This window comes from Euprymna scolopes, chromosome 29 (genome assembly GCF_053919585.1).
Source record: "Euprymna scolopes isolate OS-2025 chromosome 29, ASM5391958v1, whole genome shotgun sequence".
Classification (NCBI taxonomy): Eukaryota; Metazoa; Mollusca; class Cephalopoda; order Sepiida; family Sepiolidae; genus Euprymna; species Euprymna scolopes.
The window spans coordinates 3,604,167-3,622,586 of NC_136510.1; the positions used below are offsets into that span (position 1 = coordinate 3,604,167).

General features: G+C 32.4%; 1 protein-coding gene and 2 pseudogenes across 1 annotated transcript in view; 2 read left to right on the forward strand and 1 right to left on the reverse strand.

Annotated features, from left to right (window-relative positions):
• The window catches only part of LOC145252453 (zinc finger FYVE domain-containing protein 21-like), a 120,575-nt gene that overhangs the window by 23,968 nt on the left and 78,187 nt on the right, over positions 1 to 18,420 (forward strand). The gene's annotated exons all lie outside the window — the stretch shown is intronic.
• On the reverse strand, positions 872 to 989 carry LOC145252928 (5S ribosomal RNA; annotated as a pseudogene).
• Positions 4,387 to 4,504, forward strand: LOC145252885 (5S ribosomal RNA; annotated as a pseudogene).

Here is an 18,420-nt window from a genome sequence, read left to right on the forward strand (position 1 = left end):
CACAGTATTTTGAATTTGTCTTACATGGTCATCCAGATTGTATCAATTCAACTTCTAAAAGATCTATACTCACTACTTTTTAGGCTATTCGACCTTGGAATATGAAATTTGGTTCGCATAATGTTTTACCTCTGCAAATTGTTCTAAAGTTATATACAAGGGGCATTCTGAAAGAAATATATCTATTTCGTATTCCGGCAGAATGACTCAGAGGGGATTACAAATTACATTATGATGATTGAACTTATGCATTCATAGTCTGAAAGTTTCATCCCTGTTGTAGATATTGATGGTAGGAGACTCTAAGACAGCAACCCCTGCCATGGATATGCGTCTAAAGCAGAGATGCGTCATTGATTTTTTTTTTGACAAAAGTGCATTGAGAATGGTGTCGACTATGTAGAAAAATAAATTCTGGAGTACAAAAGTCGCTCGTTTTAATGGTATCACTCTTGTTTTAGTAGTTCAACTTTTGGAGTTAAAAATAAAAAAGAATAGGAGACTTTACTTTTTGGAATGTGTCTTGTATGTATATATATATATATATATATATATATATATATATATATATATATATATATATATATATATTTTCATAATGGAGTCTCAAAACAGCAAGAATTGCAAACAGAATTTTTTTTTTTTTTTTTTTTTTTTATCTCCTGTTTTAGTGAGATTTATCTAATATCATCAACGCCTCCGTTCAGTCTCAGGAAACAATGGCTACGCCCTGTAAGGGTAGCTGCATGAGTAATTGTGAGACAAGGGTTGCGCAATCTCCAACCACACCTCTCCTGAATCAGCACTGCTCGAGTCCAGTGGCAAGGAGATGTGCTAGACAATTAGAAACAATGCCGAGATAAGCGGAGAGCACATACAGCACCTGGAATTCCCAAATGGTCACCCATTTTAGTACTGACCAGGCTCAACGTTGCTTAACCTCGATGATCTAACGGGAACCGGTGTGTCAACGTGATTATGCTGTGTACGTATCAAATCATACCGATCAGCAAAAGACCCATTAATATTGTTTTGACTTCACAAAATACAAACTTTTTTAAAATTATAACTTTAGTTGAGTAATATGTTTTCCATGTAGTTTTGGGATCTTGTACATCAAATTGTATAAGGGTGCATCAGTAGCCACTAATATTTTTGATAAAGTTATGACCTGAAATCCCACAGATGAAGTAACAACTAGTCTTCAATTAATCGTTTACAATATCTATTGTGTCTTCGCATCAAAAATTGTTAATCAACACCTTCATGTCACTAATCGCTTCCAAATGATTTTCTTCTTGAGCTTGAGATACAAGTAATAATTACTAAAAATAACAAAAAAAAAAAAAAAAAGCTAACACTTCTAGCAAATCATAATTAACACGCTAAGAACAAATCTACCATGTGGATAAAATGGTTCAGTTTGAAATTTGGTACAGGTTCTCAAAGTTTAACTAGAAGATTCTCAAATTAAAAAACTGAACTGCAAGCACTTGTACCCCCTCGACTTAAATACCCCTGCCAAACCTGACAAGCAGCTAAATCCCACCCCTTTACAGTAGTGATTCCTCAGAACCGCTAGACTTTGGAATTCCTTCTGGGTCCCTGCTTCCCCAACTGTACTGACATGCAGAAGTTCAAGTGTCATGTGAACCGACATCTTGATGCCCAACTCCCCACATAGTACCCCTGTAGCTTATATCCCTGATAGTAGCCCTCTACATCAAAGTGGCGATGTGCCTTGTTTGAGGTGAAAATGTAATAAAAAAAAGTATCTAAAGAAGGTCGAAGGTTACACTGGCTGAAACGTTGTGATTATAACAATAAAGATGAGGAAAAAGAGTTGATATGCCACAAAGCAAAGAACGCAGATCAAACTAATATTATAAGTCTATTATCATGTGACAGGTACTCTAACAAATAATCCATCTATATATATAAAAGGCAAAATGTGTGTGACATTTCGTGTATGTCTTCAAAAGGCTTTTTTCGCACGCGCTCCCGGGGTCGTTACTATCGCTTAAAACTGTGTATATAGGTCCTATATCATAATATCTAAGAATTAGGAAAGCGCGTAGCGTATAGATTTATTTACGTCGATTTTTACAAAATCATTGTTATTTTGGCTTCTCGCGTGTTGATTGGGCTTTTTAGTATAAATAAAATGAAACTAAACTCAAACGGACGTGTTCGCGGCAATGCACCGGGAACAGACGCTTACGCTGCGTGACTTCTATTTGACCTTCTTAATTAGGTCAAATGGAAGCAGCAAAGTTAACTTTTATTACGCACGCCTGTTTTTATAGTTATAGTTAGATAAATAAATTCAAACACGTCTACGCTGTATGTCGCGGTGGCCCAATGGTAACATCGCACGTTTTTTTTTTCACACATTAATTTCCAACTCAAGGGTACGGGTTCGATTCTCATACTCACCTACCAAAACATTTTTTTATTATTATTTAACCCCCCCCCTCCCCCGGAGTTTTGATTTACCTCAAGACACCCGGGCATCGCCGGGTAACCCCCGCTAGTCTATATATATAAAAGTGAAAATGTGTGTATGTATGTATGTGTGTTTGTGTGTCTGCTAAAAACTTTCGACAGACATAACGAAAATTCACAATTTCGGTATCATATTGAAGGCCCATCCTTCGCTCGAAAAATATCGAAAAATTGGCCAAAAACGTTAATTTTTTCACCTCAAAATCGACAATTTTCGACGGGGGAGGGGGTCAACAAAAACGGTCTTCTCGTGACGACGACCGGTTCTACGCATGCGTCAGATTACGTCATGACCTGATTTACTTTAAATAGTTAAAGAAATGACTAAATTTCATGTACGTCGCGTTAGCTCAGTTGGTTAGTGCGTTGGTTCGTTATCTAAACGTTTTGGGTTCGAATCGTGGTGTGAGATGTCTTTTTTTCTTTTCTTTTTTTTCTTTTTGATTTTTTAAATTTAAATATTGAACCAGTGTTATTTAAGCCATTTTTCATGTAACGTTCGTTTTTCTGTTTTTTTGTTTTACTTCACTTATCCACCCCCGACCACACACCCAAAAACACCTGGGTACACACCGATTTTTTAAATTTTAATATCGAAACAGCCTTATTCAAGCCATTTTTCACATGTTCGTTTTTCTGTTTTCTTTTTTGTTTTTTCGATTTTTACGTTTAACATCGTTCATTTGCCATACGTTAGTTTGTTGTTTGAATTTTAGGGTCAAAATTGAAAAATTGGTACTGGGGGATGGAGGTATCAGATTTTTATCTGGTTTTAACTGTTTCATAACTGCGCATACACGGTTGTGAAACATGACCGCTTCCTTATGTTAAGTATAAGTTTGTAATTTTTAAACATCATGTAAAACTGGTCTAATGATTATTGTACTTGACTGTCTTTAGGATTTGATTTTGATCTCAGCTTGAGTTTTTTTTTTTTTTTTACTTACAAAAAATGAGCTGTTTAGAAAAAAAAAGTATAAACTTGCATGTACATGTTTCAGTTTCTTTGTTTTTTGTTTTTTTGTTTTTTTTTTTACTTAAAGGAATTTAACGTTACGTTTAAACCTCCGGTATTTCTGTTTCTAATAAATAAGAATTCTGCATTAAAATATAATATTCATGCAAGTTTTACGACCGGGCAACGTCGGGCTGCCTGCTAGTATCCAATAAAACGAACATATTTTCATAGAACCGTGTACACTGTTTCAGTTAGATCGAAAGAAACAAGCTAATCAATAAATCTATTCTCTGCCTTAAGGAGGACAACCTTGATGCAATATTTGAACGATTGCCTGTCCAGATTGTGTGATGCTGATGATGACCTTCAAGTTTTTTTTCGCTTAGAAAATCGTTTATTCATCTTTTTTTTTATATTGGATTTATTAGATTTAGAGTTCTTATCTAATACTTGTTATTACAAATCCTTTTCTCTTTCTCTTGAGGCGATGTTGCTTATAAATCCAGTGGCAGGAAGAAATCCAAGACTTGAAACAATGTCAAGATAATCCAGAGAAGGGATTGGTCTCATATCAGATTTTTCCATCTGATTAACAAGTTTCCTTACTAAAGTTTCAGGTGTATCCCTGTGCTTGTTTTAGAAGTATTTCAATGGAATGTGCTCCAATGAACTTGTATTTTTACTCCGCTCAACGTAGATGTTCCAGACAAACCGCAAAGTTCTACCCCTTCACTACACTGGCTGTCAAATGCCATAAAACCTACTTCGATAGCTTCTTTTCTTGAATCACTTACCTTTGCAATTCCCTTCCTGTTTCCTTTACCTTACCAACATACAAAAATTTAAATGTAATGTGAACAAACATCTTGTTGCACAACTCCTCACTTAGGATGCAACCCTATAAATCTAGCTCCTAATTCATAGTATATGACATAATCACATTGGCACACTGGTTCCTGTTAGATCACTGAAGTTAAGCAATGTTGAGCTTGGTCAGTACTAAAATGGATGACCATTTGGGAATACCAGGTGCTGTATGCGCACTTCACTCATCTCTGCATTATTTCCAGTAGTCTTTGACTTCTCCTTGCCACTGGGATGCAACAATGCCGATTCAGAAGAAGTGTGATAGAGATTGCGCAACCCTTGCTTCACAATTACATGCACGGCCACCCTTACAGAGGGTATCAGTTGTCTCTCGAGACTGAATGAAAGCCCGTTTTAATTCACAAGAGCCCCTTAAATCTTGGTGGCAATATACCTTGTTTGAAGTGAATAAAAAAAATTTCTATCCTAATTTTTATCCCAAACCTGTAAGGGGTTAGAAGCATATACATACCTTTTTCAAGACAATTAGTGTGATGCAGAATTCTTACATGGTATGCTGAGCCTAAAATCCGTGTGCATAATCACTACAACTTTATTATAAGTGTCATCTATAATATAAATCTCACCTGTCTGTTTAAATGTATATATGTATGTATGAATGTCTGCCTAAAACTTTCAACAGAGACGACAGATTTTCACGAGATCATTATCAGTTTGAAGCTCGATCCTTCGGACGACAAATATCGAAAAATTGGCTAAGAACATTAATTCCTTCACCCTCAACTGGGCACTTTTCTACAGGGAGGGGTCGGTTTTTTCGTTGGTATTTTCAAAAGTCATCCCCTCTTTTCGATTGGCTAGCCTTAATTTAAACCTTTGCCACTTCTGGTTTGCTGATGGATGCAACAGCAAAGACGTCACATTTTTTTTTTTTCACATTATTTTCCTCCTTCACGGTATGGGTTCAAGCCTGCCTACCTACTACCACTTTTTTTTTTATCGCGCAACACATACCTTCAAACACTCAGGCAACACCAGGCACCCAGGCTAGTTTTGATATAAATAAAAACTGAATGTGTGAGTTTGTGTTTGCAAAACCGCTCTCACAGGAGTGAATATAATATTGACAATACCCACTTGTTTAGCAACACCCATACCATAGATGTCTCCAAGCACTTCAACATTTCTCTAACATAACAAGTTCAATGAAATGGATTTTTATAAGAAAAACAAACATTCCTGTTCAGATTGGATGTTTGCTTTTGCTCATAAAGTGTTCAAATCAAATTCTGTTCATTCCACTTATCATTTTTAATCCTTTCATGATATTCTTCATGATCGTTGTCCTCGACTGGTTTTCAGGCTTGATTAGTCGTAACTCGTTAGTATTAATTTTTTTTTTATCTGCTACATAATATAACGTAAGACTCAAAATATTCTTGTTAAATGTCATCCACATTTAAAAACAAATTATTTCAAACTTTTCAAATCGTCCAGATTTTCTAATGAGATATCCTCCATATCCTGATGATGACTTTCAACATGTCGAAAGCTCAGATGAGAATAAATTAACGCATCTGAATGAATTTTAAATGTTTTGTGTATTCTTTGTTTCAAGAATTGATAAAATGGTAACTGTTCTCATCAAATTTTGTTCATTCCACTTATCATTTTCAATCCTCTCATGATATTCTTCATCAAGTCACAGTCTCTACACATTAAGCGATTGACTCATGGGGCAAGCATGATATAGTGACGATAAAGCGGACTCTCTTTCTCTCAACAAAAAAGAAGGAAAAGAAAGCAAAAGGAACTTTTTTTTCTTGCAGATACAGATTTCATATTAACTGCTGCTGCTGCTGCCATCTAGCTTATTATTCAAGATGGCATCCATTTTAAAAATCTTCCAAAGTAGATAAATTATCTTGAAAGAAACTAAATGGAAACACATTTTCTGGGCAGGAGTTGCTAGAAGCAGCCTATCCTGCCTTGACAGAGTTCAAAATTGACTTCGTGGCTTAGTGGGGGATGCTCTTTTCTCTTCCCTGCAACCTCTTTCCCAGAGAAGAGACGTTGCGAGCCCAATCTATGGTCCCCCCTCGCCTGCCAAACTTTCACGAAAAACACTCGTCTAGCTGAAACCACTTTCAATAATTTCCCCCACTTTTTATCTGTGCCTAAATCAAAATGTAGATTCCATGAACAAAGATTCTTTCTTAGAACTGTATGCCTGTGGAACTCTCTTCCGTTTGTCTGTTTTCCAACTGACTACAATTTGGTTGTCTTCAAGTTCAACGTAAACAAATTCTTATCCCATTGATTACTGTACACTCAATAACCTTTATTCTCGAGTGGCCTCCGGGCCTTGATAAGTGGTGACCCCTGTGTAAAATAAAAAAAATAAAAAAAATTGTTTTGTAAAATGGACTGGTGATTCAGAATCAAATGTCGATTGTATAGGAAGAAAGCTATTGACTACAAAAATTCAAGAAACTGTCTTTAATAAATATATAATATTCTATTTTCTTAGCTTTAATAAAAATCTGTTATTAAACGTTTGAGGTTCAAATCCGCTGTTTCCTGCAGAGATATTATTGAATTTTTGTTTTTTAGTGTAAATTATTTGATTCTGATTCACCATTTTGCAAAACAATGTTTGATGTTTAACAAGAAAAAAATGCATTTCAATTTAATTTCTTTTAAGATATAATTTGATAGTGTTTATAGATTTTTATTCTAAGCGTTTAACATCTGTTGCACTTTTCTGCAACGTGTGTTAAGCTGTGAATTAACGTGCAATTGGGAAGATGTTAATGCTTCTTGCAGTTTGTTGCGTACGTAGTTGAAAAGAAACGAGCGGTGATCTTTTAAAGGCTCTAAAATTATCCTACGTTAAGTATGTCTGGAAATAAGAAACGCGAAAACAGATAAATAATAGGCGCTGTGAAAAGGAATGAACCAAAAAAAAAGTCAAAACAAGAAGAATAAACACATCTGTCCGACGTGAAATCGACAATGTGTTTTTTTAATTTTTCCGATTCACTAAACGGAATTTTTAACGTTTTGCACCAGAAGCATTTAAAATTCATTGCTACTATAAAAAAACAAGGTCACATTTATCCTATACAGGTTGGACCGGCTTCCTCCAAAAGCGGAAGTTTCTAGGAAATACCAAATTTACAAACAGTTCCCAGTCACATGTATATCCAAGTTGAATTTTTGCAGGGAGGTGTTGAGTTTTTTTCCTACATACAGTACTTGGTATCTTCAAATAATCACCCATCTGGTACTAACTAGGTTCCAAGTTGCTTAACTTTGGTAATCCAGTAATAACCAGTGTGTCAACATGATTATGCTACTATGCAGTCCTATTGGAACTTTTCTGCATATCATCCTTGTCCGCAAGTCTTCAATAAATGTTACTTTTCTCTTAAAAATAAAAACTATAAAATTTCTGCGATCCTCATTCTGTGTTTCATCGATGGTGATGCCATAAAGAAGAATTTTGCCGATAACAACACGAGAATATTTTAGATCAGTTATGCGCTTTTAGAAAAAGCATCACAAGACAAATTTAATAAGCATACTCAATCTTTTTCTTTTCGGTTTTTCTTCACTCCGCGTGGATTTAATCTCCAAAGATTATAAAATTTAAAATGAAGAAGAAAAAACACTAAAATCAACGGTCTTTGATAGGGGGGGGGGGGGGTCGACATAAAAATTTTTAAACAAAAACAAATGATTTTATCATTTAATAAAATTTCCCTTGGTATTTTCTGGTTTTCAAATAATTTTGATGTGTGTGTGTGTCTGTACACAAAGTTGTTAAAATTTTTTTATTTTTTTTTTTTATTCAATTTTCACCCCAAACAAGGCACAGTGCCACTTTGAAGCAGGGGACTACTATTAGGGACTTAATTAGCGGGGTCATTATGAAGGGAGAAGAGTAGAAAGATATTTGTTAACATTACACTTGAACTTCTGCATATCATTGCAGTTGGGAAAGCAGAATCCCGGAAGGGAGTTCCAAAGACCCGCAGTTCTGGGGAAGAAACTATTGGAGTAAAAGGCTTTCTTGCACCTAGGGATCTCTACTGTAAAGGGATGAGACTTAGTATCTTGTCGGGTTTAGTTACGTCGGGGAGGTACAAGTGTTTGCAGTTCGTCAGAGCATTCACCATTGAAGTATTTGTAGAACAGGCAGAGGGATGCAACATCTCGTCGATGGGACAATAATGTTAATAAGGCTATGTACAGTATAATTTAATAAGAAACGAGAATTATTGAACAAGTTTAGAAATATAAATCTTATCTTTGACTCTGCTAATTTCTTGTAGAGATGGAGGTTGTCGTCATAAAAATCTTTTTCTGAGTTTGATCAGAAGCTATCATGTCTCTCAGAGTTCATCTACTTTATAAAAGTTGTTTAAGAATATCTGATCCGAATATGGCAGATGTTCTTGTGTTTTGACTGTCTCCCCGTTTGGTGCCGATTTAAAAAAAAAACAAAACAAAACATGCTCATTTTTTTTTTTTTAAATTTATTTTTATTTATTTATTTTTTAGAGGACTCTTCGAAATGAGCCTCGTCAGAAAAGAATATCAGTATAACTAAACATAACTTTTATCTTTACTATTATATAAAAGTCACTTTGTGTGTGTGTGTGAGTTATTTCCTTATAGGTTCCGAAACAGCTGAGCCTATCTTTTGCAAATTTCACACAAAGTTAATTTATATGTCTGGCAGTGTTCTTAGATATGTTTTGTACAGAAATTCATGCGATAAGTATCGAAAATCAAAAAAATCTGATCTTAAAAATAGCTTTTCTCTCATAGATAAAAAATAATTTTTACAGGAGAATATTTTGTTATACTGGCCAAGGAATATAATAAAATCTCAGCAAATTATTTCTTAAAAAAAAAAAAAAAAGCAAATATTATAATCTGGAGATATAGCTTAGTGGTGGAGCATTCGACTACAGATCGAATGATCCCCTGTTCAAGCTCGGGTGTACGTCGCCATTTCAATTTTTTTTTATTAATGATTTCAATTTATGATAAAAGAAAGAGGTACTATTTAAAATCACCGCGAATCATTTCTTTGGTTGCACATTTTAAAACTAAACATTAATCAGAAGTGAGTTTTTCCAGGACATTCATCGTCAAGTTCAAATATCAGCTGATATGATATTGTAAATAAACACAGACGGAATTTGATGAACGATATTATCTTCATTTTTTTTTTTTTTAATTTCTTTGCAAATTAGTTCACCAAGCAAATTATTCCTCATAATATATAATATTTAATAGAGGATTCATTCTATAATAACATATATGCATCTGCATGAATTAAAATACAATGTTTAAGTGTATTGTACGACTGCCCAATGCCGGGATGCCAGCTAGTTTTCTATGAAAGTAATTTATGCCAACCTAAATTACCCCCAAAAGTTCAGAAAAAAACATTGACTAATAATATGCATTGTACTCTATTACATTTTGACAAAGAAACGATTTTGTTATTGATAAAATGTTGAAATTTAAAAGTCAGTTCAAAATGGAGGTATTCATAAATATTAGACTATGCATTCAATTTTTTAATGAAAATAAAAAAAAATTAAAGAATAATACAGAATAATTTGTTTTTTTAAACCCTCAAATAAATCTTTTTTCTTCCAGCCATTTTTGTCCTCCTTATTTTAAAATATAAAAAAAGGTTTATCTGCTCTTTTTAAATATACTAGTGGGGCAGGGATGCCCGGCTTTGCCAGGGCATAAAATACACTTAAATATGATATTTGAGGCCCCTAGCGCCGCTCGGCGACTTTTAGTTTCGGAGGAGATAGTTTGAAAAACTAGAGACAGACAGCCTTTTATATATTAGACGTATCAGGTCTATACCATTAACACTTTATAGTTAATTAATTTGCATATTTCTTTGCAAAAATACATTTAATTAATTCATTGTTCATCATTTAATTGGTTTTCTATCGTGAATAGAAAATTATTCTTTTAAGTGAAAAGAATTTTTCCTGTCAATTTCATTCAATTTATTGGAGGTGCCACTAGTGAATAATAAAAATATGTTCTGTTAGAAAATGTTCAATTAAACTCAATATTTATTAATTGTAATTTTTATTGAGAAATTGAATGTTTTAGAATTACAAAATGGATATGTGATTTCAGGCTGCCTGGTTGAAAAATATCCTTGAATATATTTTAATTCATGAAGATTTAGTATTATAGAATCCATTCTCTATTGATTATTATCTTGCAACCAATATATATTATTATATTGTAACCAATATATATTATTATATTGTACCAATATATAATATTATTATATTGTACCAATATATAATATTATATTGTACCAATATATAATATTATATTGTACCAATATATAATATTATATTGTACCCAATATATAATATCGATTATTATATTGTACCCAATATATGATATCGATTATAGTATTGTGCGCAATATATAATATCGATTATTATATGTGCGCAATATATAATATTATTATATGTGCGCAATATATAATATTATTATATGTACCCAATATATAATATTATTATATGTACCCAATATATAATATTATTATATGTACCCAATATATAATATTATTATATGTACTCAATATATAATATCGATTATTATATTGTACCCAATATATGATATCGATTATTATATTGTACCCAATATATAATATCGATTATTATATTGTACCCAATATAAGGTATTGGTTATTATATTGTACCCAATATATAATATCGATTATTATATTGTACCCAATATATAATATCGATTATTATATTGTACCCAATATAAGGTATTGGTTATTATATTGTACCCAATATATAATATCGATTATTATATTGTACCCAATATATAATATCGATTACTATATTGTACCCAATATATAATATCGATTATTATATTGTACCCAATATATAATATTGATTATTATATTGTACCCAATATATAATATCGATTATTATATTGTACCCAATATATAATATTGATTATTATATTGTACCCAATATATAATATTGATTATTATATTGTACCCAATATATAATATTGATTATTATATTGTACCCAATATATAATATCGATTATTATATTGTACCCAATATATAATATCGATTATTATATTGTACCCAATATATAATATCGATTATTATATTGTACCCAATATATAATATTGATTATTATATTGTACCCAATATATAATATTGATTAATTTATTGTACCCAATATATAATATCGATTATTATATTTTACCCAATATATAATATCGATTATTATATTGTACCCAATATATAATATTGATTATTATATTGTACCCAATATATAATATCGATTATTATATTGTACCCAATATAAGGTATTGATTATTATATTGTACCCAATATATAATATTGATTATTATATTGTACCCAATATATAATATTGATTATTATATTGTACCCAATATATAATATTGATTATTATATTGTACCCAATATATAATATCGATTATTATATTGTACCCAATATATAATATTGATTATTATATTGTACCCAATATATAATATCGATTATTATATTGTACCCAATATAAGGTATTGATTATTATATTGTACCCAATATATAATATTGATTATTATATTGTACCCAATATATAATATTGATTATTATATTGTACCCAATATAAGGTATTGATTATTATATTGTACCCAATATATAATATTGATTATTATATTGTACCCAATATATAATATTGATTATTATATTGTACCCAATATATAATATCGATTATTATATTGTACCCAATATAAGGTATTGATTATTATATTGTACCCAATATATAATATCGATTATTATATTGTACCCAATATATAATATCGATTATTATATTGTACCCAATATATAATATTGATTATTATATTGTACCCAATATATAATATTGATTATTATATTGTACCCAATATATAATATCGATTATTATATTGTACCCAATATAAGGTATTGATTATTATATTGTACCCAATATATAATATCGATTATTATATTGTACCCAATATATAATATCGATTATTATATTGTACCCAATATATAATATTGATTATTATATTGTACCCAATATATAATATTGATTATTATATTGTACCCAATATATAATATTGATTATTATATTGTACCCAATATATAATATTGATTATTATATTGTACCCAATATATAATATTGATTATTATATTGTACCCAATATATAATATTGATTATTATATTGTACCCAATATATAATATCGATTATTATATTGTACCCAATATATAATATCAATTATTATATTGTACCCAATATAAGGTATTGGTTATTATATTGTACCCAATATATAATATCGATTATTATATTGTACCCAATATATAATATCGATTATTATATTGTACCCAATATATAATATTGATTATTATATTATATCCAATATATAATATCGATTATTATATTGTGCCCAATATATAATATCGATTATTATATTGTGCCCAATATATAATATCGATTATTATATTGTACCCAATATATAATATTGATTATTATATTGTACCCAATATATAATATTGATTATTATATTGTACCCAATATATAATATTGATTATTATATTGTACCCAATATATAATATTGATTATTATATTGTACCCAATATATAATATCGATTATTGTATTGTACCCAATATATAATATCGATTATTGTATTGTACCCAATATATAATATCGATTATTATATTGTGCCCAATATATAATATCGATTATTATATTGTACCCAATATAAGGTATTGGTTATTATATTGTACCCAATATATAATATCGATTAATTTATTGTACCCAATATATAATATCGATTATTATATTGTACCCAATATATAATATTGATTATTATATTGTACCCAATATATAATATCGATTAATTTATTGTACCCAATATATAATATCGATTATTATATTGTACCCAATATATAATATTGATTATTATATTGTACCCAATATATAATATCGATTATTATATTGTACCCAATATATAATATACATTTTTATATTGTACCCAATATAATATCGATTATTATATTGTACCCAATATATAATATCGATTATTATATTGTACCCAATATATAATATCGATTATTATATTGTACCCAATATATAATATCGATTATTATATTGTACTCAATATATAATATTGATTTTTATATTGTACCCAATATAATATCGATTATTACCGGGTACCGGATTGACAGTTCCTGGCTGCTGTTCCCGACTGGTAGTACAGGAGCCCTAACTCTTTGGTAGCGCTTAGAGCGGCTGCTCCATCAACAGTTGAATAATATCGGGTTGTTTGCAGGGCCATGACGCGCATGGAAAGGGACCCTGCACTCATCCCCGGTGGGCTTTCCTGAGGCCACAATCCTAATTGGAGAAAGGTCAGCTGATGGTCTACTTGTGATGCATGTCTGAAGCTCCGCATAACCTCTTGCTTAGCTCCCCCTTACCGAAACTCTTAAAAAAAAATATGACGACAGTACAATCTAAAAATAAGCTTAAACCAGGATTAGGGACAAACAAATTCAACTTGCCTCCTCCCTTGAGGCTCTCATTCACAAATATCCGTGGGCTTAGAACTAACTTAGCTGATGTTGAAGCATTTCTCTTAACAAATACCCCGGATATCTTAGCACTAAGTGAGACTAACCTACACTCCTCCATTCCCTCTAACCACTTTAACATGCCTGGATATCTCCCACTCTGCCGTAAGGACTCTGACAGACATATGCACGGACTTGGAGTTTACATTCGTAATACCCTTCCCTTGACTAGAGAAACAAACCTAGAAACAGATGATCAAGCCTTTATGTGCTTTAGACTAAACGTGCAACACAGTATTAGCTACTATTATTTTCTCTACCGCTCTCCCTCGACTCAGGACTGCTCCATAATAAACAAAGTATCTGACAGCATAGACACGGCACTGTCCCTCGACACTAGCGCACAAATACATGTGTTTGGTGACTTTAATGTCCACCACAAAAACTGGCTTGGATTCTCTGCTCACACAGATGCAGCGGGCAGCACAACCCATAGCTTCGCTATATCTCACTCCCTATCACAAATTGTTACGTTTCCAACCCGTTTCCCTGACCAGGAAGAACAACACGCATCACTTCTAGATCTGTTTTTGACCACAGTTCCCGATGACTGCATAGCGAAGGCCCACAGCCCACTCGGGAACGCTGATCATGCAGTGATAATGGTTGAAATCGCCCTAAACTCTAGACCCAAAACTGAAGAGCCAGTGCTCAAAACAACGAGATATTATAATAAGGCTGACTGGGAAGCCATCAGGGAACTAATTAGAGATGCTCCATGGAAAAATATTTTCTCTCTCCCTGCTGAACAGTGTGCAAACGAGACCACTGACTGGTTCAAAACTGCAATCGAAGCGCATGTTCCCATGCGGAAATTTTATAGTAAGCCCCACTCTCCCCAATGGTTTACGTCGACTTGTGCAACTGCCATTACTCAAAAGCAGCATGCATACCGTAGGTTTAACCGACATAAGTCCAGTTCAAACAGACTGAAGTATATAGAAGCTAGAAATAACGTTAAGAAAGAAATAGCGACAGCTAAGAGAGAATTTACGGAAACCACTAAAAAGCGCATCGAAGCACAAAAACTAGGAACTCGAGACTTCTGGAAAATCTACAACAGTGTAGTAAATAATGGGCAATCGACAATTCCCCCACTAACCAACAATCACGAGGTTGTCTCCTCAGCAACCGACAAGGCTAACATGCTTGCCAGTCGGTTTGCCTCAAACTCCACACTGGACCCTTCCAACCACCCCCTACCTGACTTTCCTATGCGGACAGACGCCACACTAGACGATCTGAAAACCACCCCTGCTCAGGTGCATGCTATCATAAAAAACCTTGACACCTCAAAAGCATGTGGACCCGATCTTATCCCAGCTGTGCTATTAAAAAAGTGCTCAGCCGAAGTAGCTCCAGTTCTCTCCAAACTCTACAACAAATGTCTTAATGAAGCTTGCTTTCCGGGCTGTTGGAAAACTGCTTCTGTTGTACCAGTATTCAAGAATTCTGGTGAAAGGACAGACCCATCAAATTATCGCCCCATTAGCCTCCTTCCACTTTTTGCCAAAATATTTGAGACCATAATTAACCACGCTCTAATCCATCATCTTACAGATGCTAAACTACTGACTGACAAACAATATGGATTTAGACAAGCCCGTTCCACAGCAGACATCCTCACCGTGATCTCTGAACGTATATACCAATCACTGGACAAAGCGGGGGAAGGCAGAGCGGTAGCTCTAGATATATCTAAGGCTTTTGACAGGGTATGGCATGAGGGTCTCCTCAGTAAAATCAGATCATACGGTATCACTGGTAGAATACTTAACATAATTAAATCCTTCTTAGATAAGAGAAAAATCCAGGTAGTCCTCGACGGTCGCACATCTAAACAATATGATATAAATGCGGGAGTGCCCCAGGGTTCTATCCTTGGACCTCTATTGTTCCTGATATTCATAAATGACCTCCCCGACAACATTGCCTCTGAGATGGGTATATATGCTGATGACACTACACTCTATAGCAGACACGACAGGAAGACGAATGAACACATTTCTAAAGAAATGGCAGAAACACTAGAGGAAGACCTCCAATCTGTAGTGGAATGGGGACAAAAGTGGTTGGTCGCGTTCAATGCTGCCAAGACTAAACTAGTTTCATTCAATAATTACAAGAAACCCTCTCTACCACCAATAGCAATGGCCAACGACTCTTTATCTGAGAGTCCATCTTTCAAACTCCTTGGCCTAACGTTCACAGGAAACATGAGTTGGAACAATTACATTGAAGGCATTGCCAGGGCCGCTGCAAGAAAGGTGGGCTCTCTCTACCGTGCTAGAAAACTACTAACACCCGAAAGTATCCTGTACCTCTATAAGGCCACCATTCGCCCATGTATGGAGTATTGCTGCCACATCTGGGCTGGTGCATCTGCTACTAGTCTCTCGCTCCTTGACAAGGTTCAAAAGAGAGTCGCAAATCTGATAGGCCCTGAACTGGCATCTAAGCTTCAGCCTCTGTCCCATCGACGAAATGTTGCATCCCTCTGCCTGTTCTACAAGTATTTTAGTGGTGAATGCTCTGATGAACTGCAATCACTTGTGCCCCCACGACGCGAGCACCCTCGACAAACCCGACAGGCTACTAGATCCCACCCCCACACTGTAGAGGTCCCTAGATGTAAAAGATCTTTTTACTCCAATAGTTTCTTCCCCAGAACCGCAAGACTCTGGAATTCCATTCCAGGTCCCTGCTTCCCCAACAGTACTGACGTGCAGAAGTTCAAGTGTAACGTGAACCGACACCTTGCTGCCCAAATCCCTACATAGTACCCCAGTAGTTGTTGCCCCTGATAGTAGCCCCCTACACCAAAGTGGCAATTTGCCTTGTTTGGGGTGAAAATGTAATAAAAAAAAAAAAAAAAAAAAAAAATTATATTGTACTCAATATATAATATCGATTATTATATTGTACCCAATATAATATCGATTATTATATTGTACTCAATATATAATATCGATTATTATATTGTACCCAATATATAATATCGATTATTATATTGTACCCAGTATATGATATTGATTATTATATTGTACCCAATATATAATATCGATTATTATATTGTACCCAATATATAATATCGATTATTATATTGTACCCAATATATAATATCGATTAATTTATTGTACCCAATATATAATATGGATTATTATATTGTACCCAATATATAATATTGATTATTATATTGTACCCAATATATAATATCGATTAATTTATTGTACCCAATATATAATATCGATTATTATATTGTACCCAATATATAATATTGATTATTATATTGTACCCAATATATAATATCGATTATTATATTGTACCCAATATATAATATCGATTATTATATTGTACCCAATATAATATCGATTATTATATTGTACCCAATATATAATATCGATTATTATATTGTACCCAATATAATATCGATTATTATATTGTACCCAATATATAATATCGATTATTATATTGTACCCAATATATAATATCGATTAATGTATTGTACCCAATATATAATATCGATTATTATATTGTACCCAATATAATATCGATTATTATATTGTACTCAATATATAATATTGATTATTATATTGTACCCAATATAATATCGATTATTATATTGTACTCAATATATAATATCGATTATTATATTGTACCCAATATAATATCGATTATTATATTGTACTCAATATATAATATCGATTATTATATTGTACCCAATATATAATATCGATTATTATATTGTACCCAATATATAATATCGATTATTATATTGTACCCAATATATAATATTGATTATTATATTGTACCCAATATATAATATCGATTATTATATTGTACCCAATATATAATATCGATTATTATATTGTACCCAATATATAATATCGATTATTATATTGTACCCAATATATAATATTGATTATTATATTGTACCCAATATATAATATTGATTATTATATTGTACCCAATATATAATATCGATTATTATATTGTACCCAATATATAATATCGATTATTATATTGTACCCAATATATAATATTGATTATTATATTGTACCCAATATATAATATCGATTATTATATTGTACCCAATATATAATATCGATTATTATATTGTACCCAATATATAATATCGATTATTATATTGTACTCAATATATGGTATGATTATTATATTGTACCCAATATATGGTAGTGATTTCAAAATTATAAAGAAAGTCTTAATTGGATGCTATAGGCTGGAATCAAAGCAATATATTTAACACTCCAGCCTTATTTATTACAATCTGTACTACGCCCATAAACCTAAAAATTTTAAAAATGTTTAATTATAAAAGTATATTTGCACATACGTAGAATAGCATTTTCAGTCGACTTACGCCTTCCAAGTTTCAATTTGTTTTAATGTTGATCCTTTAGCAGCTATTTTTATTGGTTA